Source organism: Onychostruthus taczanowskii, unplaced genomic scaffold (genome assembly GCF_017590055.1).
Source record: "Onychostruthus taczanowskii isolate IOZ18803 unplaced genomic scaffold, ASM1759005v1 scaffold1, whole genome shotgun sequence".
Taxonomy (NCBI): Eukaryota; Metazoa; Chordata; class Aves; order Passeriformes; family Passeridae; genus Onychostruthus; species Onychostruthus taczanowskii.
Window position 1 is genome coordinate 21,922,003 of NW_024496525.1, and position 25,070 is coordinate 21,947,072.

The 25,070-nt window shown below is 35.4% G+C and overlaps 1 long non-coding RNA gene across 1 annotated transcript; it reads left to right on the forward strand.

The window, feature by feature from the left end:
• Positions 1 to 13,158: 13,158 nt before the first annotated feature.
• On the forward strand, positions 13,159 to 23,459 carry LOC121333009. Its single transcript, XR_005952233.1, has 5 exons — positions 13,159 to 13,416; positions 17,092 to 17,192; positions 19,088 to 19,224; positions 22,462 to 22,545; positions 22,706 to 23,459. It is a non-coding gene; the product is annotated as an uncharacterized LOC121333009 (long non-coding RNA).
• Positions 23,460 to 25,070: the final 1,611 nt, after the last annotated feature.

Sequence of the window (25,070 nt, forward strand, 5' to 3'; positions counted from 1 at the left end):
TTGAGAATATCTAAATCACATTTTCTTCTGTATAGTTATTTAACAATTTTTAAAATTTAGTGATTGCTAGGTTTCTTTACTGTCTGTTATATACTTCTTTCCTCCTTACCTTGCAGTAAAAGCTTTAATCGGTTAACAATAGATATTCTCAACATAATGAAATATAATTTGTCATTGATTTCCCAATCACTGTATTTTTAGAAAGCTAATACACTATAAACTTAATTGCCAGATTTTACAGCCTGGAGGAGCAACTGTCTTTGGCAGGACCCAAAAGCAGATCCCAGTGTCTATGAGAAATATATATCAAGAAAGTGGAGACATACAATGATGTGAGTCAGGAAGGTGCAACACAGCATAACCTGAAACAGGAAAGCTTGTGCCTGGATGTAAATGTAAGGATATGGGGAATTTAAGGGCGTTTGATTTGGGACTAGAGACTGGGGAGGTAATACATTAAAACATCCAGACACATCTTCTAGGAACAGAAAATTACAACAAAACCAGAAAGGTCCAGAGCTCTCAAACTACTGATGAAACTACTGAAAGGCTTGAGGAGGTTCAAATGACTCTTTATAACTGGTAAAATGAGAGAAGACGACCATGGCTCTCTTGTAAATTTAAAAATGTCTCATGGAACATTTGAGAGAACTTGTGTAATTGTGAAAATTACACAAGCCTGTAATGGGGATGTCTGGTGTATGCTTGTGCTGGTCTTACAGCTGGCCATATGTACACTTTGTGTGATTTTCTGTGGTTTTGTGCATCAGGTTACCCAGAGAGGCTGACTGATCTCTTTCTTCAGAAGTTTTCAAGACCTGACTGGACAAGGCCTTGGCAACTTGCTCTATCCTTAAAGCTGACCCTGCTCTGAGTCACAGTTGGACTTGAGGTCTGCTGAAGTCTTTTCAGACCAGAATCATCCTATGATTTAGGATTAATGATCCTACAATTATTTTTCTGAGAGGAAAGCCTGTTGCAACTAAAATTGTGTCAGGTTAGCTTGACAGGTAGAGTTCCCCAAGTTCCTGAAGTATTTTCTGCACAAAAGGATACGTGTAGGCTGAAGGATATGCTGACGGGTTTAGACAATGGCTCTTGATTAGTTACCAGTCATTTTATATAGTTTTATATACTATTAAAATATTTTTGGCAAACTTCCTTTCTTTTAACCTCAGCAATCCCCAGTTCAAAAAAGTGGAAGAGAAAAAGGTAAAGGCTCTACACTTTCACAGTTTAGCTTTAAAATGTCCATTTATTTTTATTGGTACTTTAATTAAATGGAGTTTTTTTCATGGTTATATTTTCTGAGCTGATGGGAGTATGCTCACTTTTACAAGATGCATCTCAGCCTGACTGCTGCCAGCAATATCGATGTTAACAGGATGAACAAAGACAGACATTAGTGGAAATTGGGTATGAACAGGAACTTAGTTTTTCTTATAAAGAAGTTGAGAGGAATAAAAGGCTAAAAGTCAAGACACCTGAAATAAACTGGTGAAGAGGAAAACAGAGTGTTAGAGATTGCAGATTGAAAAGAAGAAATAGTAAGAGTACATCCTGCTTTAAAAAGTTAGGGAGTTGGATTTTCTTAGTATATACTCCAATTCTGCAATAAGCAGAAGAAAGCCTAACTTCCAGTTAAAGTACAGGAAGCATATTCATACATTTTATGGAATAAAATTTTGTCTGAGACAAATTTCACAGGAGTAGCTCACTCCAGCTCAGCTTGCTGCAACGTTTTTGCAACCCCACGACTCATTCTTCTGCCTAAATACAGGTGGCCAAGACTGCTAGGAGTATTCAGATGTATCCTATATATAATCATGAGGGTTTTTACAAATAAATGTGTGACTTTTATTTACTTATTTTATGTTATAAAAATGTGTTGGGGTTTTTTTTTCTTCTTTATATATAAGATTCCAGCAGTAAAATCACTGGTCCCTGACACAGAGATTGAAAAAAATTTGTGTGCCTGTTCATTCTGTGCTTCCAAGTGTGCATGGCAAGCAAAAATGAATATAACTTGACCTAGATATTTGGGACTAAATGATTACCATTTCAATTTTCAAATATGCAGCTTTTTCCTCCAGTGCTAAATTTGTATTCCTACTCCAACAATAGAAAACTCCATTTGTCTTGAGTAAATTCAGATATGAATTGCAGTGATTCAAGAATGTTGAATATGGACAAAGTTTTTGGCATCTGTCCTGTGAAAGTACTGAGTTAAATCAATAGAGCCTTCTTATTTCTTAATAATAAACTATGCACCACTAGTCATTCTAGAACAATTGCTACATGTTAAATTATCAGACAAATTACAGAATACCTTTCCTAGGTATTCTTTGTAAGTCTTTGTAACAATGTCTGTAGCTCTTAATCTAAAAAACAAAGGGGTTATGAAATCTTCCTCAGTGCTGAGCCTACATATTTGTAATGACAATGATTTCCTTTCACTAAGAGGGTCCCAACACCCAGCTGGAGTAATTTGGCACGGCTCTGGTAAAGTCACTGGAGCAATACAATATTGTATGAGCTGGGGTTATGGTTCCTGAGAACAATGGGGAAAGCCCAGCTGTGTTATCAACAGAGTTTTGAATACAGTTAAGAAGAAAATCCTTTACACATGCATAAAAATAACCACCCACTGTAAAAACACATTTTCAAGACTGAATTGATTTGTGAATACCATGTGTTACCAATCATAACAATTACATATGTTAGGTAAACTTAATGAGAAAACTCATTTTTTTTATTCATTGACAAAACACTCCTTTCACAAAGCACTTTCTTGTTGTTATTTGCAATTATATTCTTTATAGTTTTCTTTAATTTGCAGTGTTTCCTGTTGATTTTCTTCCAGGTGGAAAAAAGGGACATTTGTTTACTATAAAACAGCAGAGAAAGTAAGAGGCAAATAAAATATTAAATAAATATCATAAAACCTTACTTTTTAAATACTACTCACAATTCATTTTGGAGGATTAAAAAAAAAATTGACTCTAGATCAAGATGCGGATCAAGACTTGAAGATCTTTTCTAGATTATTTATTTCATGATAATGATATGCTTTGAGGTAACCAGACTGGAAAATTTGTTTAAGGGCAAAATATTATTTTTCTTCCTGTACATGAAAAGGTTTGTTCATACCTGTTACATTGCATATAATGGCAGTATAAAAGATTGATTTCTTTTCTACTCAAACATTATATTACAGCCATGACCTGAGGCTTAACACAATATTTTTAGTCATCATAATCATCTCAACAAATTCTAATTTATAGGTGTCCAGACCTCAGAGTCTCTTGACATCTTAGCAGAATTAAGAAAATATGAAGTTTCCATTAAAAAAAAAAAAAACCCAAGTGGTTTTAAACAACACCCCTAATCCCACCTAGTCGCAAACCATATCTATAAAATATTAAAATCCCAAATAAATTTAAATTCACAGAAAAGAGTATTGGGAATTGGACCTAAAGAGTACGCAGTAATGGCTCAATATGTAATCTATTTTCATCCAAAAATCTCCTTTCATCATGGTTTTGACTTTTTTGTTTTCTTTTCATTTTTCTTATTCACTTTAATAACCGATTTTTGTATGGCATGTGAGTCTGAGCAAGGAACTCCATAGCTAGTATTTAAGAAGATTTGTATCTTGAGTTCTGACTGAAACCAAAAGTTTATATCATTTTCTAATATAATTCAAATAACCAATGGCTGAAAAATTACTAAGTATGAACCATGATACTCAGAGAAGTCCTCCATGTTCCTCAGTATGACATGTAAAATTAATAGACTTTTCTGTTTGTGTCACATTTGATGGACACATCATAAGGACAGGTGAGCACACCATAAAGCAACACAGACACCACACATGATTTTATTAACAACATAGGGATTGTAGTGAAAGGGCTGGAGCTCAAGCTAGACTTTGAAAAACATGACTGTCTCTAAAAACTAGTCAGTATTAGGCTGCATTTGCTCACTGTTAAAGCTTAAGCCCAGACTCAGTTTGTGCATGACTGTGTCAATATTTGTGAAGGGAAAAATTTGAATTAATTTAAACATATAATGCATTCTAATGTCTCTCTATTTTTTACTCTACAATATTGTGTAGCTATTTTGGGTAGTTGTCACAAAGTTTGCAGAAGCTGACATAAAATTAGGATGTGGGAGGGAATGGTGTAAGCTGGTGAAGGCTGAGAATCACATTGTGTAGGTTAGACCAGAGAGAAAAATACTGCCATAATAATGTCATGATAAAGATTGAAGTCAAGAAATTAAGATTTTAGATATGAACAAAAAATAGCAACTTGTAGTAGAAGTAGATAGAATCATTTTCCATATGTTTAATCTCACCATGCTTCTAAATCACTGTTTGCCTGTACCCATGTACAATAATTTAGTGTGAGTTTTATTCATTTTGTAGTGAAACAAAAATAATTTTGGAAAAATGTGTTAAATTGAGAAACCTTTTATAAGCAACACATTTATTTTGAAATTAACTGTCTGCTCTACAGTTTGCAAAATATACTATTTTACCTATTCCAAGAAAAAAAAAGAAATAATACAAAATACCAAAGCTGACGGAAAGAATCATTCTTGCTCTTCTGAAGAATCAGTTCAGATTTGATTCTAATTTGTTCATCTAAGTACAAAGGGCAAGGGCTACAAGGAAGAAAAGGAAAAAGTTTATGCAAAGTTTAGGTGTCCACTGGCAAGTGAACAATAGGAAAAACATTATGGTAAATCTTGGAATATCAATTAATTTGCTTTTGGCATTCTTAAAGTAGTACATTTATACAAGTGGAGATAGATTTGTTCAAGACAGGATAAAATCAGTTAACAAACCCACACTGGAAGTGATGGGTTCAATTCTCTTTTCTATTGTGTCCCTCGAGTAACAAGTGATGGGACAAGAGAAATTATCTCAAGTGGCAGAAGGCAAGGTTTAAATCCGATATTAGGAAAAGTTGCTTCAAAAAAGGGGGATCATGCACTGGAATAGGCATCTCAGGGAAGTGGAGTCACCATCCCTGGAGGTATTGGATGGACATGTAGATATGGCACTTGGGGACATACTTTAGGGACTTGGAGCATCTGGGTGAACAGCAGGATGAGAGGATGTTAAAGGCCTTCTTCAAGATGAACGGGTCTGGAGACGTTTTTCCCTGGAGACGTTTTCTGCAGTAAGTTTCTAGTATGTAATGCTTTATTGCATTATTGGAATTATTGAATTATGAAAGGTGTTCTATTTTACATCTCTTAGCAATCATAACTTCCAAATAATGAGTGTGTGGACTTATTAAATCAGTGATCCCTGACACTACTGACAGTTCAGTGTCCTTTGAGCTGCAAATCTCACTTTGAAGAGCAACACTGTCTTTGAGAACTGATGGAGAAAATAGATTAATATTATGTTTAAATAACAGTTAATAGCAATAAGATATCTTTTAGCTGATTACAGTCTTACACAACACTCTTTGACCTCCTTCAGCCTACTGACTATCAGTCTTTCTTGTGGCTGCAGAAGTCTCCTGTGATCACTGATTTGTCAATGAAAAGGATTTCTGAAAATGCCATCAGGCAATTAGGGAAAACAAATGCAGAACTGACCAGAGCCTGCCAGGATTGTGAGGGTGGTAGTAGGAAATTAAGCAACGGGTATTCCTGCCAGACAGAACATGCTGTGAACATGTGGCTGCTTTGGATTGCTAACAATGGGGATAAACAAATGTGAAAGTGTGAGCTTTTAGAGAAATTCATACATTATATATTTCTTTTACTGGAAAATGAAACCTTATAAAAGAGGAGAAAAAAGAAAGCAGTAGAAACAGCTGGCACAGAACTACAGGAGCATTAGAGGAAAAGGAAAATAAATAAGAGGCTAAGGTCTTTCATTTACAAATGAAAGGAGGAAAAATACTGAAATTTGCCAACTGAACCTGCTGTTAATAATTAGGCTGAGGTTGCTGAGAAAATGAAACACTATTTTTTTACTTCAAATTTTAATTCATAAAACAGGCACTAATCTCGTTCATTAGACCTGCCGGCTGGAGCCACGTGCCTGGCTGTTGGTTAGCAGTGCTGTGCTGTCTACATTGTGTCTGGGGACTTTTAAAAGTGTCTTCTGGTTTGTGTTCTTAACAGACGTGGAACTTGGTCTCAAATCACAGACCAAAGCATGTAACTTTAAAAAACTGGGTATGGTTCCTGCTCCAAGTATTGTAATTAAGTCCACTCCTACGGATAGACATTTCTGTTTATTTTTTTGCTTGGCTTTTAGCTGGTTTTGTTTGTTTGTTTATTTGTTTGTTTTAATGGTGTGATGGCTTTAAAGAATGAATATTACAAGAACAGCAGAGAATCCCACAGAGTTGGGCTTATCACAGCAGTGGTGCAATTCATCCATGAGTTCATTTATGGATTTTATTTGTATCTCTGAGTACAAAACAGGGGAGTTCAGGAGTTCAGACTACTCATCTGGCAGATTTAAAACCACTGAGATACATCCTAGTCTCTGTTTCAGATAGAGTGCTGTTTCTAGTTGCCAAATTTGGTACCACATATTACTGGCAAGGCAGTGAAGAGTAGGAATAACTAGTTAGATTCCCTTTGTATTATCAATGCTGTGGTAGTTTACAGCCACAATAATAGAATCAAGATTCTAGCTCGGAGAAGCCAGTAATTTACATTTTAACAAAATAAAGAGCCAGATGATCAGTTAACCCCAAAGTAATAGTTTCGTATTGGGACATTTCTTTCTGTATAGAAATATACTGCTAACAAAACCAATAAAATTCCAATCACTCATTGCTGTCTGAAGCACTGATTTGACATTTAAGTCAAGACTATGTATTTGAATCTTAATTTTGCTCAATATATTTTCTGGAGTCACTACAAAGAAGACATTTGGGCATATTAAAATACTTTAGATTTGGAACATCCAGAAAACAACAGCTTGCCCTAAAATATTTGTTTAATTTGAAAAGCATTAAAACAGAAGAAAATAGAGGTCAAAGTAACCTTCTGTTATACCTTTAAGTATGACTGGAATGGTGCACACTCTTGGTGCACACTCCTGAATCTTGCAATATATGCAATTTGCAAAGTATGCAATATGGGAGGGGAGAGAGAGAGCCCAGAAAGGTGGCAAATGTTCCATCCCCAGAACCATTTAAGGTGAATTTGGACAAAACTCTGAGCAACATTTCAACTAAACTATAATTCTATAATTCTGTAATAATTCAATAATTCAATAATTCAGTAATAATTCTATAATTATATGATTCTATATATGCAAAATCAACTTCTACTGTAAGCTCTTGTCTTGTGTTCCATTTTAAGGTGCAAAATCTTTACTCTTGACTTGACTGATATTTACTGAGGAGTTATGACCAGTCAGTAGGAGAGAGAGTAATCGTTCCTAAATTTAGCCATCTAAAGGTGTAAGCTATTTACTAAGACTCCATTTATAGTCACTGAATAAATTTAGACACATCCAGATTCTTTCTTCTCTTTCTTAAGGTCCTGACTAATTAATCACCTTCTTTTCAGGAGCCTGTCTCTCTTTTCCAGTATAGAGACCCATTTCAGGCAGCTTATAATTGAAGCTTAAAGCTTAGTGGTTACAGGTAAGTAAGAAGATTTGCATCTTACAGTCCAAAGTTTTTTTCATGGATATCTATATTAGATATCTAAATCTCTTACATATTAGAAATTTGTAACTGCAAAGGCTGTACTAAATCCAAATCAATGCCATGATAACTTAATAAAGATATAGATAGTTAACAGTATACAGGAAGTGTGGAAAATGTCTGTAATTTGGTAGTATCACAGGCTGGTTTCAAAACAAGGATTAAAATCAGGTGGGTGAATTGCGGTTTAGGTCTTCCATATCAACCTGTCCATAATAAGAATTTGACATTTTGTATTTCAAAAGTCTGGCAAGGGACTAAGATGGCTGAGTCTAGAGACATTTTCTACTATCACTTACTGAAGGGTAAGAAATACAGAACATTTAGTGACCTTGCTTCTCACATCATAAGTTGGAAAATACTTAGATGCTCATTGTCCTGGGATTTTTGCATCCATAGAAGAAAGAACAGTTCTTTGAGGACTTGTTTTCTAATAAAATCAATAAAATCCATCATCATTAATCACCTTGTGCTTTTGGCTTTCTGCTTTCCAGAGAGCATGTTTGGCTCTCTGAAAAGAGGTGACAGTTTCAGTTATTGTTTGAATATACAACACATATGCATGTGTGTGTATGTGCCTGCATCTCTCTATATATGAATTTCACAATGTGTTGACTGGGAGATGAATTAATAATATTCGTAAAGGTGTAGACCATAATATCAGCTGCTAAATAATTTTCTCAATGTTAAGATTATGCAAATATTTGATGATAGTACCCTTAAAAGCTCTAAGGCCAGAGACTGGAGTTTACATAAATTCATTGTTAAAAACGTCTCTTTTTTTCAAAGGACAGAAAAATTTCACTTTCAGGGATGAGTAACCTGTTCTGTTTCTATAATATCAGGGAGGAGATGAATCGTCTTCTCCAAGTACCTGTCTCTGTCCACTGACTGTAGAGGGAAATAAAATGGCTTTCTGCAGTTATTTTAGCTGATGTTGTACTTGATTCTTAATTAGCAACTAGCAACACTATGTCTTTGTTGTGATTTTCTTTTTGAGCTCTCTTCTGACACCTTAGTCTACTTACTCAGAATGGAAACATGGTCATGGGATAGAATAGAATTTAATAGAATGGGATCCAACTTTTGTGAGCACTCCTGGCATTTCAGGAAAATAACAGTGGCAACTTTGGAACAAAAATCCTTGACCTTACAGTCAACAGTTGGTCACAAAGTAATTCTGCTGCAGGCTGGTTTTGAAATTTTGGGGCAATGGTTCACTGTTGACTCAAAGGGAGTAGTGAGACCTGCAGGATGACTAACACCTGGTGTTTTGTTTGGGAACCTGCCATTTAAGTATTTGAGCATAGGCCAAACCTTATTCTGATTAGCTCCTCTGAGGTGGCACTACAGTAATGCCACACGCAAAACCAATACTGTTGTCAGATACAACAAACGCATGTACTCCTAGGTAAAGTCTTCCAATGCTGATAACAAAGAGCTCTATTGCTTTACCCAATGTAGACTCTTTGTGGTAGTGGGTCTGTCAGACTAGTCAGTTATTAGAAAACAATCTAGTTGTATGCAGACAGAATAATCATTCTGGATAGGGTTTCAAACAGGTCTCAGGAAGTGAGTCACTCACCCCCTTGAAAAGTGAATGGTAGCTGGAGACCTGTTTCCTGAGACACCTTTGAATCTTAGCTTATGTTACAGTATGGCTGTTATCCAACCTTAACTTGGGACATTGAAAGGGTTTTCTTTCTCTTTTCTTTCCTTTTTTTATGCCAAATTAAAAGTAAGAGGGCCTAAAGTGCATTTACACCAAAGCAACTTTCCACTGACTTAGCCATATAAAGAAGCCTTGTAGTAGGCATAAATATGATTTATACTCAATTTAAGACTCATTTCCACCCACCTGAGTGGTGTGAAGCAACCTTTGTTGAAATCAGATTCAGGTCTACACATTCCAGAATGCAGCCAGGTTGTGTTGCTCAGACCTGCTGCAGAAGCAGAAAGTGTTCTGCTCCAGTTGGCAGCAGGGCAACAGGGTTGCCTTGCTATCCAAACAAATTGTTCAGACTCTCTGTGTCTTTCCAGTGTTCATTCTACTTGAGAAAATTACATCACTATCCAGGAAGACCTTTTCAGTCTTTGATAGACTTCTTTTGATTTTGCGGAATAGAAAGACAGAGAGAGGAAAGAGAGAGCAGATTAGATACTTGGATACTCTTTCTTAAGAAGTCATATAAACGATAGGGAAGTGTAACTCAGCTAACAGTTTCTTAATTTTCTAATAGAGGATTTACAGTTGGGAGTAGATCTCTTTAGAAAAATATCCTTAATTCCCACATAGTATTTTTTTTTTAAGAATGCAGAGTGTCTTAGGAAGCAAAAAATATCCAAATTGAATCCAAGTTACCTATTCTGGAGGAATACCATCTGGGTTAAGGGACCAAAGTAAGGTTTTAGCTTTGTTTTGAAAGGGAAATTACTTTATGTTATGACTCATCAGAACAAGTTAATTTTCCTATTAGCATGTTTTACCTTAAAGCTATAATTTTATTTTAAAATCCATGACAATACATCTGGATTGCATTTTGAAAATTAAGTTGATCTGTAAATATGACCTGAAGCTTTAAAAAAAAAAACAAATTTAAAAAATCCTTTTCCTTCATATTTGAAAGTAATGAACATCAATGAAGTGCTTTGGCGTGCATTATTATTACTGAGTGCCTATAAGCGATTTCAATAACATTATCTAATTAATCTTCCTGAATTTCTGAGATGTAGATAGAGTTATTTATTTAACTTCTTTTGCAATTGAATGACAATTAGAAACAACTTGAATGACTTTCCCAAAATATTGCCAAACATCATTTGCAGAGGCAGATTTAAAAAAAAATCTTAGGTTCTAACATAATCATAAATTCCTCTTGTCATTTTTATAATTATGAAGGAATACGTCCTTTCAGCTGACCTTCTTTTACACATAAAAATAAACTCTGCTGTGTTCTCATGTCTCTGTATTGTACAGCTCTTGAAAGTTCTGTGACGATTGTTGTATCTTCTCAAAATTTTTAAAAGATATCTGTCATGAGGGTGCTTGACCCGTGCCAGTAACCCAGGTACTCAATGCATCACCTCACTGCCTTCCGGACACGCATATAAAACAGTGTGACTTTATATTTCCTTTTCCAGTTACTCACAATCTAATTTAAGCTGTGTTTTGCAAGCACTTTTTTATTTTCCCAAATGACAAGTGTATTAGCTAAGACTGTCAGCCTAGCTGCCAGCTCCCCCAAGCAAGCCCAGCAGGCTGTGACCTCATGCATGCAGCACGCAGGACTGACTAGGGGCTCCTAGGAAATAGATGTGAAGCCTGAGCCCTGTCTTAGCTGCCTTGGTAAGCATGTTTTATGATAAACTTTATCTCATTATGGGAGGGAAGGGGGAAATTTTGGTCAAAGTCCAACTCTAGAGCTTATGTTGAGGCTGAACTTTTCTGCTCTCCAAGTCTGCCATATCAAATTAGGGAGAATAAAACCGGCTGCTTGCCCGATTATTTATAACATCACAGGAAACTTGGAATGACTTATTAAGGATGGAAATAGTTCTCTTTCCTCAGAAACGGATCTTACTTTGCCAAGATACACAGTGACTGACTGTGTGTAAGAGTGGTACACAAATACCTTCCACGTTGAAGGTTATTAAAATATACCTGGCCTCGTTTATCAGCACTTACATGATATGCATTTATCCACAAAAAATACTTTAAAAAAGGCTCCAGGGAGCCCTGCTCAATGTCTTTAGGGATATAGCAGTAAAAAGAATCCAACAAATCCAACGCACAAATCAGTGAGCTTTTTGTATCTTTAGCATGGACCTTGACAAATATTTTTGTACAATACCTACTGACCACATTGGCTGTTCATTAAAAATGAAGTTGTTAAGTCTGTCCCTTGAATATTACAAAAATAGATATTGGAAATGCAGGGCAGCCTTAGGAGCAGGAAAGTTTAGTCTGAGGATCATAAAAGGAAATTTTATGTTGGATTTAACTTCTAACTCACTCAGTGACCATATGAGTAATTGTCCCACCTCACTGTTCCAGAACCCTTAACACAGGGCACCAAGACTGACATATAGGTGCTGTGAACCACCCTTTATCATGAGCTTTGATTCATAAAATGTGAATATCTTATTTATGAAGAGGACTTAAAATGGGAAAATAGCACATAGTATTTTGAAAGGGAGTTGCGTAGGATGAGTGGTGTAAATTAGAACTCATGTGTTCAAAGCCCAGTAATTCTGGCTTGATACTTATTGATAGATAATTCACAGGGAAATCTGAGAGAGAAAGTTGGGAGAATTTAAATTTCATGGGTGAAATTAAATTTCTCTAATCCATTCAAAAAAATGTCTCAATACTGCAACTGCCTGCATTTCCAAAACAGTTTTCAAAGAGCACAGATTTGGGCATCTACATGACTGTGATAGTAGTCCAAGTTAGACTACAAAAAAAAATTGCAATATGATTGCAAGCCTGTAGGGTTATAAGGAAGTGAAAGAAAGCAGACATCGAGTTAGATGTAAAGAAAATTGTACTAATTACAGATTTTAATTTTTCTTGTTATATGTAACTGTTACTTCCTGAACTATCTGTACAAATTAAATGACTTTTGGTTTGTCTTATCACTTCATCCTATACTTCATTTGCTGGTAGCTTTGCAAAACAGAAATCTTTATCAGAGATGTCGAGCTCATGGTATCTTTGTGAATGAAATGAACAAAACAGACTATTTGTGCTTTGACTTTTCTGTTCCTGATGAAGCTGATAGAGGAAGAGAGGTCTCACAGAGTTTAGAGTAGAAGAGGTCTGATTCTTTATTTCTACATTTGCACTGCTAAATAGAGCTCTTTCTAGGACTATTGATGTCCTTTAATTTCTGACCAGGAGTTCTTTGAAAAGGCTCTGAAAAAGCAGTTTCTTTCTACATTTTTCAAATTATTTGGTGACCATTTCACAACAATAAGATCTAACTTCCTTTTTTTAGGTATTCAGAACAGAAAGGCACTGTGCACACCCTGATCCATAGAGCAATACACTTTATCTTGAACTTTCAAATATGTGGTTAAGGGTTCAAATCTTAAGAAAAGTACTGGAGGACTACTCAAAGCTCAGTGCCTCAAAATTAGACGCAAGCCTGAGGAGTGAAATTCATAGTGCAACACTGGACATCTAAGCTTTCCAGTACAATCCTCAAACATAATTCATATCAGCCAATACATTTGATGGTGGATATCTAATCTACACATTTGAAAATGTCAGGGAGGGAAGCATCTAAAATTTTGTTTCTTCTGAATTTAGGCCTTTATCCATAGTCCAAATTAGGTTCTGTAGAACTAGGATTTGCAAATGCTTTGCTTGTGGTTCTAGATGTAAGTCATATGAGGTGTCAGCAGACAGCTCTCTCCTGCTTCTCTTTCAGAAGATAGCCAGCGAGAAGAAGGAGGAGGAGGAGGAGGTGATATTACTAAAGAGGTTTTGCATAACTGTCTTGCTATGCAATTACTTTCCGCCTTCTCCTGACCTATTTTTGAATGGAAGTGGCTGTCGGAGCTCTGCAATGTGCTGCCACTGCTGCTGTCACCGTGCGTGAAGTGAGCTCGGAGCACACCTACGGAGCTGGGCCACTTGGCAAATTGAGCACGACACACTGCTTTGCATCCCAGATGGACTAGATGTGGAGGATGTGCACTTCATTCAGCTGAGAAGGTAACATATTTAATGTGTGCAGAGACACACCAAGTTAGAAAACTTAGATGCCTTAGACATGTGAGTACATAGAATTTTTTAGATCACGCTATGTTTAAATTACAGTTTGAGTGTATGGTAGGTGCTTAAGTACTGTCTTGGATTTTACCTTGGATTGTTTGGACATTGTCTCTTCATAAGAGTTTTGGTAATTTTACTTTTTGAGCATCTAACTAGCATTGTGTGACCATGTGGTGTAGAAGAGAAACAATAAAAAGTCTGATTTGAGAAAATTATTTTTTCTCTGTCTTCTGGAACATGATCAAAGTTTTAAATAAGTTTAGATTTTACCCAAAATAGCAAGATATGCAGAAAATTTAAGGAAAAAAAAACCCCTAATTTTTTAATCCCTGGGCTGCAAAAGTTCCGCCTATTCCATTTTGAGATATTTCTGTACAACTTATTTGTGATTTTCTTGTTTGCTTCTTTGTTTTGTTTGTGGCTTGGTTTTTTGTTGTCTGCTTTTCTTTCAGATGTTGTACATCATTCTCTTAATGTTTGTCACTGTCTAAATGAGTAAATGGTATAATTTTATTTTACTGAGCTATCTCACAAAAATATATTGCCAAGAAGAAAGACTTGAGACAAAAGAGTGTCTGGAAAAAGTATAGAAATATGTCTGTCTTTCCTCATGGCTTAAGAATGGTTTTAAAGAGGTTCTTATGAATATTATGACTTTTTAAAAGGCTGTAAGTACAAAGGGTAGATCCTTAAAAGCTAAATAGATCTATACTGAGGTAGTAAAAAAACATGCAGATGTACTTGTAAACCTTCTTACCAGCAAAGGAAACAACTTAATCTCTTTACTGCCTCAGTCTAATTGCTTCCCAAAAAACTGAACCTCCTCATTCAACACATAAAATCTCAGGCATTTTTTCTTTTTACTTTTTCCCTTTTCCTATTTTATTTTTTCTTTACAAACTTCTTAAGACTAAGCTGAAGACATGCAATTTCATTACGTGCAATTAAAGTGCCTGGAGTGGTTTGTCATGCAGAACTCTCAAGTGTGCAGATCTCAAAGACCTCAATCGTCTCAGGTCCCTCAGTTCATAGGCATGGTGTCCAGCAGACAGAATACAACAGATGTTGAGACAAAAAGGGCAAGAATATGTGATTGCAAGCAATTGAGCTGTCCCTGTTAAATGAGTTCCCATAAGCAGTAGTTGTGACTTTCTACCTCCATCATAATGGTGTTTAATACTAACTACGCAGATATATGAAGAAAATAGAAGTCTGATCACTATCGGATCTGTTCTCCTTGTTCCTTGTTTTAGACACATAATAAACACAAGGATCAACTCTGACCCCATTTTTGGTGAGGTTCTTTTTCATGCCTCTATTGATGTCTGGTCAAATTTGTAGCATGTGGACAATAATCTATTAGTCTGCAGAGACAGTGGTGTAGATGGACTCCTTTTGATGAAACAAGAGCTTGTTTAAACTACCTCAGTCTTGAAGTGAAGCCAGTCCCAAATTTTCCTGGAGTTTTAAAGACAGTTTTTAACTGTTAAAAAATTATATATAGAGAGAAATTTATATGCATGTGAATAAATACATATTCATACTCACTTTTATTTTTGCATTTTTTGAGTTCCAACTGGCCTTTTTCTTCGTATATCTTATCCAAACAGTAGAAGGAAGTTTCAAAAAGTTTTCAGAAAAGCCAGCTGCCACTGCATTTCCTGAGCATCTCCACTGTGATCTTTTGGGTCTCTGGAATACTGCTTGGGTCACAGGGGGACATTACATACAGGACCCTGCACTTCCTGCACAGACTATCATCAATATTTATATTGAGTCTTATTTAGAGATATTTTTAGATATCCATAAGATTAGAAGATGGGAGTGAACCATATTTTCTTTTCTCGTATACTACATATATGCATTTCTGTAGCTTGAATGTAGGAAACTGTAGCTAAGCTGAGGAAAACTGAATGAAGCAGTCCAAATTTTGATGTAAAGGAATATAGTGACTCTTCTAAGAGGATTTTAGCTTTGGTCTTGTTCCCATATTTCTAAAAAAAAATTAGTATGCATATGATTTTTTTGTCCAGAAATATTTATTGCAAAGAAAAATATACCTTTAAATACTATAGTTAATGACTCCCACCCTATTTCTTTTCAGATTTTTCCACCTTCTGTTGCAGTCATCGCTCTTAGGTTATGTGTAGAGAGAGAAAAAGATACACAAGAGGAGTTGGAGATCTGTTGATGCTGTATGACGACACATTCACACTTATACAAGTGTCACAGAACTTCTTTCTTACTGTGACATTTTTCTTAATAAAGGCAGCGGTTTTGTTGGAAACTGTGTTCATGCTTACACCAGGGCTAAATTTGTTTCTAATTATCTGGCACAATTGCCATAGCAGAGCATGCTGTGTATACCAGCACTACATAGATAGGGAGTTTGTGAGAAGAAACATGCTCTGGATTTAGAATGTGAAAACCAGCTGAGGAGTTCACCACAAGGCAGGGGTGTGAAAACTTTACTTAGAAGCTGTTTTTTTTCCCCACTGTGTCTTTTCTGCAGCTGATGGAGTAATAGAATTGTAATGGTTTGCTTACAGGCAGTCAATTAGGCACCTACAGTTACTCCACAGGGTGTAGATTTTACGAGTGGCTTATTCATAAATAAAAAGAATTACTGCACATTTTGCACTAATGTTCTCCATTTCTAAACATCAATGCATTATTTATTCCAAATCTTGTCACACTTTTATGCAAGGTCTTTGTTTCCTATTCTGCCCTCTTTACTATCAGGGTAGATTGACATCGACTGATTTGTGATATCCCACTCTAACACACAGCATTAGTTGTACTGGAATTCACAGGTAAAGGGTCAGTTTGAATTGGGCAACTTATAGGAAGACTATGAATCTGAAAGAATTAGTAATGTTGAATTTGTGTCATGAAACCTGAAGCTGATATTGCACTGTGTGGTTTTGAAGGGACAGCACTGCTGGAGATGGTTTTAAAAAGAGATCAGTCTAACCTTCTGACAGTTCTTGAAATCTGAAAGTCAAATATTATGTTACATTTTTTCCATATGAACAAGGAGAGAAATGTATAGTGCCTATGTACAAATTATTGAAAACAAGGAATGATGGTTACTATCCTTACTTTCTCCAAGCATTTGAACACAATTCATACAGTTGCAAGTACATTTATACATGGCCCATTCTGGAAACAATTTAATCTCTTTTCTGCTCTATGTAAATGTATACACATATATGTATGTATATACAAAAAGATTGCAACATAGAGATAAAGAATACATAATATTTTATAATATTTTTATTATTAAAATATAAAATAGCATAGGCAATCATAGATAAAATCAGTATTGTCCCATACATCAAGTCTTAACTCAGTTTCTCCTGTCCCCCACATCCAATTTATACATTCCAGTCATTGTAATCTCTTATCAACAATTTTCCCTTTTATCCCCACCCCCATTATCCTTCCTCTTCTTTCTCTTGTCCTTCTCCCACTGTGGTCTTCAGAGTGGAATGTGGGTGGGATTAAGTTTAGGCAGCCGGCAGGCGGCTGGCAGGAAAAGGCACTATATACAAATGTGTCCCAGGTGTCCTAGCATGTCCTTGCCACACAAATGGTCACACTTGCTGTTGACAGGATGACAAACTTCAGCCCAGAATCAGTGCCTGTAATAAGACAATGATGTCACTGGCTCTACAGACTATTGTGGAAGAGGGATGATGTGAATACAAACAGCTGTAAGTATTTTATTTCATAGGAAGATAATTTCACGTGAGAGATATTTTCTCTGTCTCTTCTGTCCCATTTTCAATATTTAATATATCTTCTTTTTACTATTGATTAATTTACAAATAATGTCATTCATATCTATAACTCAAAGTAAATAAACACGTATAAATACAATACATCTGTTCACAGTCTCTGAGGAGTCTTTTTAAAGAGTAATACCTATCTCCAGCTTACAAAAGATTTAATGTCTGGCCAAAAAACTTTGCATGTTGACTTATGGATGTTGGCACATCTATTGTTATTACAACTACATTTGCCAGGTTCCATAAAACACTGCCATTCTCTACACACTTGCCATGCATTCAATTCTCTCTTCAGGGAGAGGTGGGATTTTATAGCATCTATTATGCAGCAAGGAACACATATGAGAACTTTGACAGACAGATATATAAAAATATATATGTTTATACACATACAGACAAAAAATATATTTTCTTTGGTTATTTATTCATTAAAAATAAGACTTCACAAGGGAGCATTATAGAAAATATGTTTCCTAGACTAATTGTCCTTTTGGAGTTCATTATTTAACACGTTTGTTTGTTTCAGAATGGAGTGTATCTACAGAAATATAGTTGTTATTTAACTTGAATATTGCCCCATACAGTAATTTTTTTATAAAGATACCCACTCATTAACTGATTTCCTATGAATGCTGCAACAAGGGAGTTCAGAAAAAAAGACATGAAGGGGAGAAAGATAATAGTCCCACACTCCAGTCCAGAAAAAATATATTGGATGTAGGAGTTAACATGTGCTACACATTATTAATGTTCTCCAAGTTGCTTTTGTCTAAGTTCAAAGCAGGAGCTGCATTTCATAGCTACTATATAGGATACAGAGCACAAACCTATAATGCACGTCCATGAAATGATGGCTTGGACAGAATCCCCATGCCGTGCCTGTCTGGAATAGTAGGATTGCATTTCCACAGATTTATTTGTCAAAAATATTTACATTTTCTTATAAATATACTTTAAGGCTTTGATTTCTAGGACAGATCAGCATACTTTTGACCCTTGTAAGGTGCTGCCAGTCACAGGGACACTGGATTCAGGCCTGCCTAAAGATGGAATTTCTGCAGCACTTTAGGCCTTTTCCAGGGAAAATCTTGCTGTGTGTACCAGTATCATAGGAGTGGCATTTATATAAATGCAGACACAGCTAGAACCTAGCAGAGTAAATAGGACTAGCAGAAGAGGGGAATGTATGGAAAAATGCTTTGCTAGTCTATAGCCCAGCAGCATGTAGGGAGACTGAGAACAGCTCTAAATGAAGTTGCTTACAGCTCAGCATCTCAGCTGTCAGAGCTATGGGTTCAGAGCTGCTGTATGAGGAATTACATCTTGAAGGTCAGAGGTGAAGATGATGATTGCAGTATGTTGGAAGTATATTTGTCCCAAAAGTAAAAAATATGGAAAAAAACCACAGTCACTTTTTTCTTTTCTTCCTAATAGTGTACACTCTCTAAATTCCTAATATATATAGCTTTAAGATATAACAATTTTATTTTACAACATATTTAAGAATCTGTGCTTGAAGATTACTCTGCATCTCAACAGCCTTCTTAGCAACTCAGTCCAGTTTGCAGAATCCACAAGAATAAATACAGTTTTATTAGAGAGCTACAGTCCTTCTGGTGTGTTTGAAATTAACTGCCAGAACTATTTCAGTGTATGAAACTGAGTTTGTAATCAGCTTTCTTAACTGTTCTGAGAAATGCTGACATTTTCTACAGGATGTATTTTATCCAGTTCAAAGAGAATCTTTGGAACCAAATATCCAAAACTCCCAAGTTTTCAACTAAAATGCAATGCCAGCTCAATTATTTTTTTAAATTTAGATAAGAGAACAGGATTTACCAGTGTTTTGATTTTAAGTTTTTAACTGAAAATGGAAGATGTATTTGGAAAGCACCACCTAGACCACCTCTGTCTTCCAGAGACATTCTACATTGTCATCCACTAAAGAAATTATAAGGTAAGATACTCCTGAACACTCTGGTCCAAAGTTTTTACACACATAGGATTTTCTATTCATGCATAAGAGGTGCACAGCTGTGAATTTTAAGTTGAAACACCCAATGACACTGACTTTCCATAAACTATTTTCTAGTCTATTGTGTTCTGATAGAAGGAATCAAACCAGATATCCTTTCTGGACAAAAGCCCAACCAGAACCAGATTGGCTGACAATAATTTGCAGGTTTCCAGTGTACACTGAGTCTCCTACACACCAGTTTCACTAACAACTTGGCATGCATTCAGTAGTGGCATCCTTTGAAGGGGCAGACACTCATAGGAAAATTTATGTGCTAGATTCTGTTTCCTGAAACTGCTTTGCTTAAGGGATCAGTGCACAGGCTTCCTGGAGTTTCCTTTAATTGTTTGTGGAGATCTGTGTTGCAGCTACTGAACAAAACCACTATGAAACTTTAGTGGGCTTTGATTTATTTTGACAATTTATTTTATAATTTATATGTGTAACCAACCAATTATATTTAACTCTGTTGTGACTAGTCTGTGTGTAGTGACTTCCTAGACCAAATGTGACAGGCTGTCACCACAGACAGCTACCAAGCAGTTCTTTGGCAGATCAGCCAGTAGCACTTGTACTTCTGAGACTGTGATTGTAGGCATTATATCTGCACTGCAGTCATGGGTGAGTTCTGTTTTGTGCATAGTTTGGAGGGACATTTATTGAGCTGTCAGTGTTGTAATCTAAATATACCATATTAACATCAGCTCTGTTAGGTGGGACTGATGTCTAGAAAGAGCTATAATTTTTGGAAAAGCCTAACTTGCATAGTCAATATGCCATCAGAAAAAGATGCTACTACTGCATTCTTCTTCAATGTGTTTAGAAAACAGTTTGCAACAAGCATACTAAGCAATAAGGGAAATCTTTGCTCTTGTTTGCTTAATCCCACTCTTGGTGCAATGGTCCTTTGGGTCTTGTGCACAGGGACCAAAATCCATGCTAAATAGCAGCGTAGAAGTGAAATAAAGGAGGAGCATTCATATTTAGCCAGATGTAGGGAGGGATGCAATACAAAGATTTATGTATCTAATACTTACACATCTCCTCAGCTGACCAATTCATTATTCTTCTGCCAAGGCTTTAAGCTGCTGACATACAGCTGGATATTTTATTTATTTAAGTGTCTAAATGTTTGAGATTATGTTTCAAACTGCAGCTTTGCAACCTTTTTGCAACATTTTTCAGCTGCCTTCTCTCATTGCAATATTGGTGCAATAAGTATGTCATCCACCTTTAAAATTGCTTAAAAAGAAAAGATAAAAAAAAAAAAAACCAAAAAAACACAAAAAGAGGTAAAGGTTTCACCTCTTCAAAGAGCAGATAATTTCTGACTCATACCATCATGTCCCACTAATAGTACTTCAATTGTTTGGAGAGGGTTTGGCCAGCCTTCTAAACAATGATAACCTACCTTTACTAGCATTGAGTAGGCCAGATGTGAAGTACCCACTAGAGATTACTGCCCTAATCTTTTTTCCTCTTGGATGATCTGCTATTAAGGCACTTAAGAATATTTCTAGTCACCATAACTCACTGGCTTACTCTCAAGGACCTGTCATCGTCCCAAAGCTTCCAACCAACTTTCCTCTTGAAAGAGAAAAATTGACGGAAATGCCCGATTGAAGTTTAAATTCAGTGTGAAAGAGATGACATAAATGTTTTTGTTTAGTTTTAAGAATTGCCTACTTAAAGAAAAGAATATATCTCATAATTTTAAGCTCTTGTGAATGTGAACAAAATTATGTTCAGGGCGAAATATGGTTAACTGTGTCTTATAAAACATATAAACAAAAGGTTACCATTTACTTTAATGTCACAGCATTAAGTTTTATTTCTCATTGACCACCACTGATTTAAAGATAAATTCTGCCAACTTGACTAACAAGGAATTCACCCCTATGAAAAGTCAAACAAGTTTTTTATAAGCTGCTAAGGTAGAGCAGGTAGGTAGCAATAAACTCAATATTGCTGTTCATTACAAGATCTAAAGAAGTTCTCCATGTTCCTATCACAGGACAATGCCTACTTGGATGATTATTCCTATGCAGCATAATAGACTGTGCTGCAAAGATCCCTGAAGTGATGCCATCCTGATCATATGTGCATGACAAGAGACACATTTCTGCTAGTAATTTATATCTGTCTCTAAGCAAGTGTTTTTTCAACAATCTTTCAACAAGAATACACTCTCTCTGATTCTTTTATATATGTAGAGAGAGGTGGAAATGTTATTAAATCTACGAGTTTGGGTTAGTTCTCCAACATATTATATGGCTGGTGTATTAAAACCACCTGTGCCTGATTAAAGAGTGGGAGAATTGGTGACTATCATCCTGGCAAAAACCATACATAGAGGACTAAAGATAACAAATATATATATACTTTTTGTGATGAGAAAGGGATAGAGAAATCCAGACACTAAATATACAAATGAAAGTATTTAAACAAAAAAGCATCTATTCAAAAGCGATTACATAAATTGTTTGCAAACTTTTACACTCATAATTGAATACCAAAATGTTTAAGTAGGAAATACATTTGTGGTACTCTTTTAGCTAATTCAGAAACAGAAAAAGTGGATAAATTTAAAGTATTTAGTAAAAGTGGCTTACTAATCTGTCATGATTTTGCTAATGCTTTTACAAGCATATTTCCAGTTCTTTGTTATAGGGAGAAATCTTGCTCTGACAGGCTCAAGTATAAAATGATCAGGACTTTCCTTCATTATTATTGATAGTATTGAGTACTGTAAATTTTACCTACTAATGGAGACTTACTATGGATTTTTTATTTCTAGCTTCATGGTGTCATTACAGTGTAATGGCTTAAGGGGAAGAAAGTTAACATTTGAAAAAAAAAGGTTTGTTTCACACACAGAATGACTAGGTTAGAAGATACCTTAAAGATTATCAAGTCCAACCCATGCCCTAACACATCAATTAAACCATGGCACTGAGTGCCATATCCAGTCTTTTCTTAAACACATCCAAGGATGGTAACTCCACCATCTCCCCGGGCAGCCCATTCCAGAATGTTTGGTTGTGAATTTTTTCCAGCAGATAAAAAAAAAGGTTGAAAAAATGATTCAAATGATTTAATGATCTTGCTGAAAGAATATGTAATCAGAAATACTGTTCATTTTCACTTCCCGTAGACATTTATTCTCTTGGTTTTAAGGTCCACAAGTAGACAAGTGACTGAGAATGTAGAGGACCAGCCTTTCCAAACAGTTATCACCTTTCCAAACAGTTTTGAAAATTGGTAAGTGTCCTGAAATGGTTATCTTCAATGCATCAGTTCAGTGACAGTGTTTTGATGCTTCATCTTTGATATTTCATGACAAGTTTAGATATATATATATATGTAATGTATATATGTATATATATGTGTGTATCATAAAGACTTGTTTTCTCTACCGCAGATCCAGATATGAAAGCCTTTTGAGCAAGAACTGAAGAATATAGAAGTTTCCAGTAGCAACAGGAGCAATTCCTTCTGTGCTGAAGACTCATCTTTTCACTAGAACTGAATGTATCTTCTTTATACTCAATATCAAGAACATCAAAAAAACCCCAAATTTACATCACTAGAAAATTGTGTGAAGCTGAATTTAAGTAGAACTAGTCTTTTTAAGAATAAAAGAAAACAAGATGTTAAAAGCTAATTTTAATTTGTGACATGCAGCTAAACCGTCTGTTTCTACTTGTTCTCTGATATTTGGAGTTGGCTTCCTTGGACATAGGACATCTGTGTTGATATGTAGCCATAATGATTGCTAAAAGAATCCTAATCTTTATGTCTAATTTCTCAGTTATGTCATTTGAGACTTAGACATTTCTTATATTATTCATCACAGGTATTGAAAATAATTGAAGTATTTCCAAGGAAGTCTTGAGGACAAAATGCCAAATCTTGAGGACAGGGGAGAGTTTGCAAATTGCAGGGATGCAGCATCAAGCTAAAGAACAAGGGATTAACCATTTTAGTGTGCAGTACACCAGAGAGGGCAAGAAGTACAGGAGAAAGCAAAAGTCATTGTATGTTAAGTACTGAACTAGTGAAAGCTGTCATATAATTTCTGAGAGGGTTGGTTGACTTCTACTTTGTATCTGTCATATGTTTCAATCTGTGTGCTATTGTACTTTACTCATGCAAATCTAAGTGGAAATAAATAAAATTCCAAATACTTTGTAAGACTAATTTCAAAGAGTTCGTTTTTTCCTAAGCTAAAAAAGTCATATATTCCATTTATCTCCTGTCATTACTGATTACTTCAGCACTCTGGATAACATTTAAAACCAGGCAGTTTATAAAATAGAGGTGGAATTACCTCTTATATGGGGATAAAAAAATTTCCACCTATAATTAATTAAAAAAAAAAAAAAGTAAATGGGTAAACAATGAAAATACAATTATTTTATCCCAAGAAAATTCAACCAAGTGGAGAGAACTAATTGCTTAGAAATTATTCATATTTATATTGCTGTATGCCAGGTATTCCCTAAAATCCTGAATCACATTTTCTATTTTTTTTTGTGTTAGTCCAGCCCTGAAAAAACCTATTTCAATTTTCCATGCTATATTCAAGTTTCATATTGAAAACAAATGTGAACCCTCTTTAGAATAACAACCTTATGTTACTTTTTCCATAAGTATTTTTTTCCTTTTCCCCTTTTAAGTCTGTAATTCTTTCTGTCTGACTTTATTAAGTGTGTGAAAAGGTAGGCAGGCTGCCCAGCTCTTGGAAATTAAAGTTCCCTAAGTAGCTCAGGTGCTTGCATGAAATTCAGAAGCATGACAGCTAAGAAAGAAACAACATACGACAAGATGATCCCACGTACAGAGAAAAACTGAGGACATCCCCATCTACTGTTATATCTGCACACTGGGTTCTGAAGCTTTATCATGATGGTAAAACGAGGGAAATTAATCTTAAAAGCTGGGCATTCTATTTGCATACTGTGGAGAAAGGAAAAGTCTCACAATCCCTTTTATGGTACACACTCAGGCCCTCAGCCTTTTTAGTTCAGTGCAAACTGTTGAAAAGCAAGTGATTTTATTTTATTTTATTTTATTTTATTTTATTTTATTTTATTTTATTTTATTACCTTCCTTTGCCTTATTTGTCTTAAATAATTCTTACAATAATGCTCACAGAAGTAAAAACTTACAAAACTGTACTTTATGAAAAACAAAAACAACAATATGCAACAATTTAATAAATAAACAATATCAAAAACATGTTTAAAAAATGAACAAGCTTCAAGAAAAAGTAAATGTCTTATATTTTTCTCTCTGACTTCTAAAAGTATTATTAGATCTTTCTCTCCATGTGTTTCCCCACTTCCAGCCAGTATGGATTTTCATTTTCAGATTGCGTGGTTCTGGCCTGAGACTGATTTGAATTGCAACCTTCTGTACAGACTTATTTACTTTTTTCACTATTATGTTTGATAAATGAAAGTGATTGAAATAACTCAGTTTCAAGTTATGTAAAACTTAGTCTGATTATTTACTTGACCTCCCAGTGTCCTCTAAAGTGCCACATGTCATTTGTTTCCGGTTATTGCACTTGAACATACAGACAAGCACATAAGATTGATTCAAAATCACCAAACACAGCAAAGAGATAGAGGTGCATTTTAGATGGCCTATGACCAGGGCCACAGGCCTGTTTGTGCTGGGATTCCAGAAAGGCTCATGTCTTTATGTGCATGAATCCCTTTTTCATTTAATTGAAAATTTATACTGATTAACCATGAATTATGATACCCAGTTCACAGCAT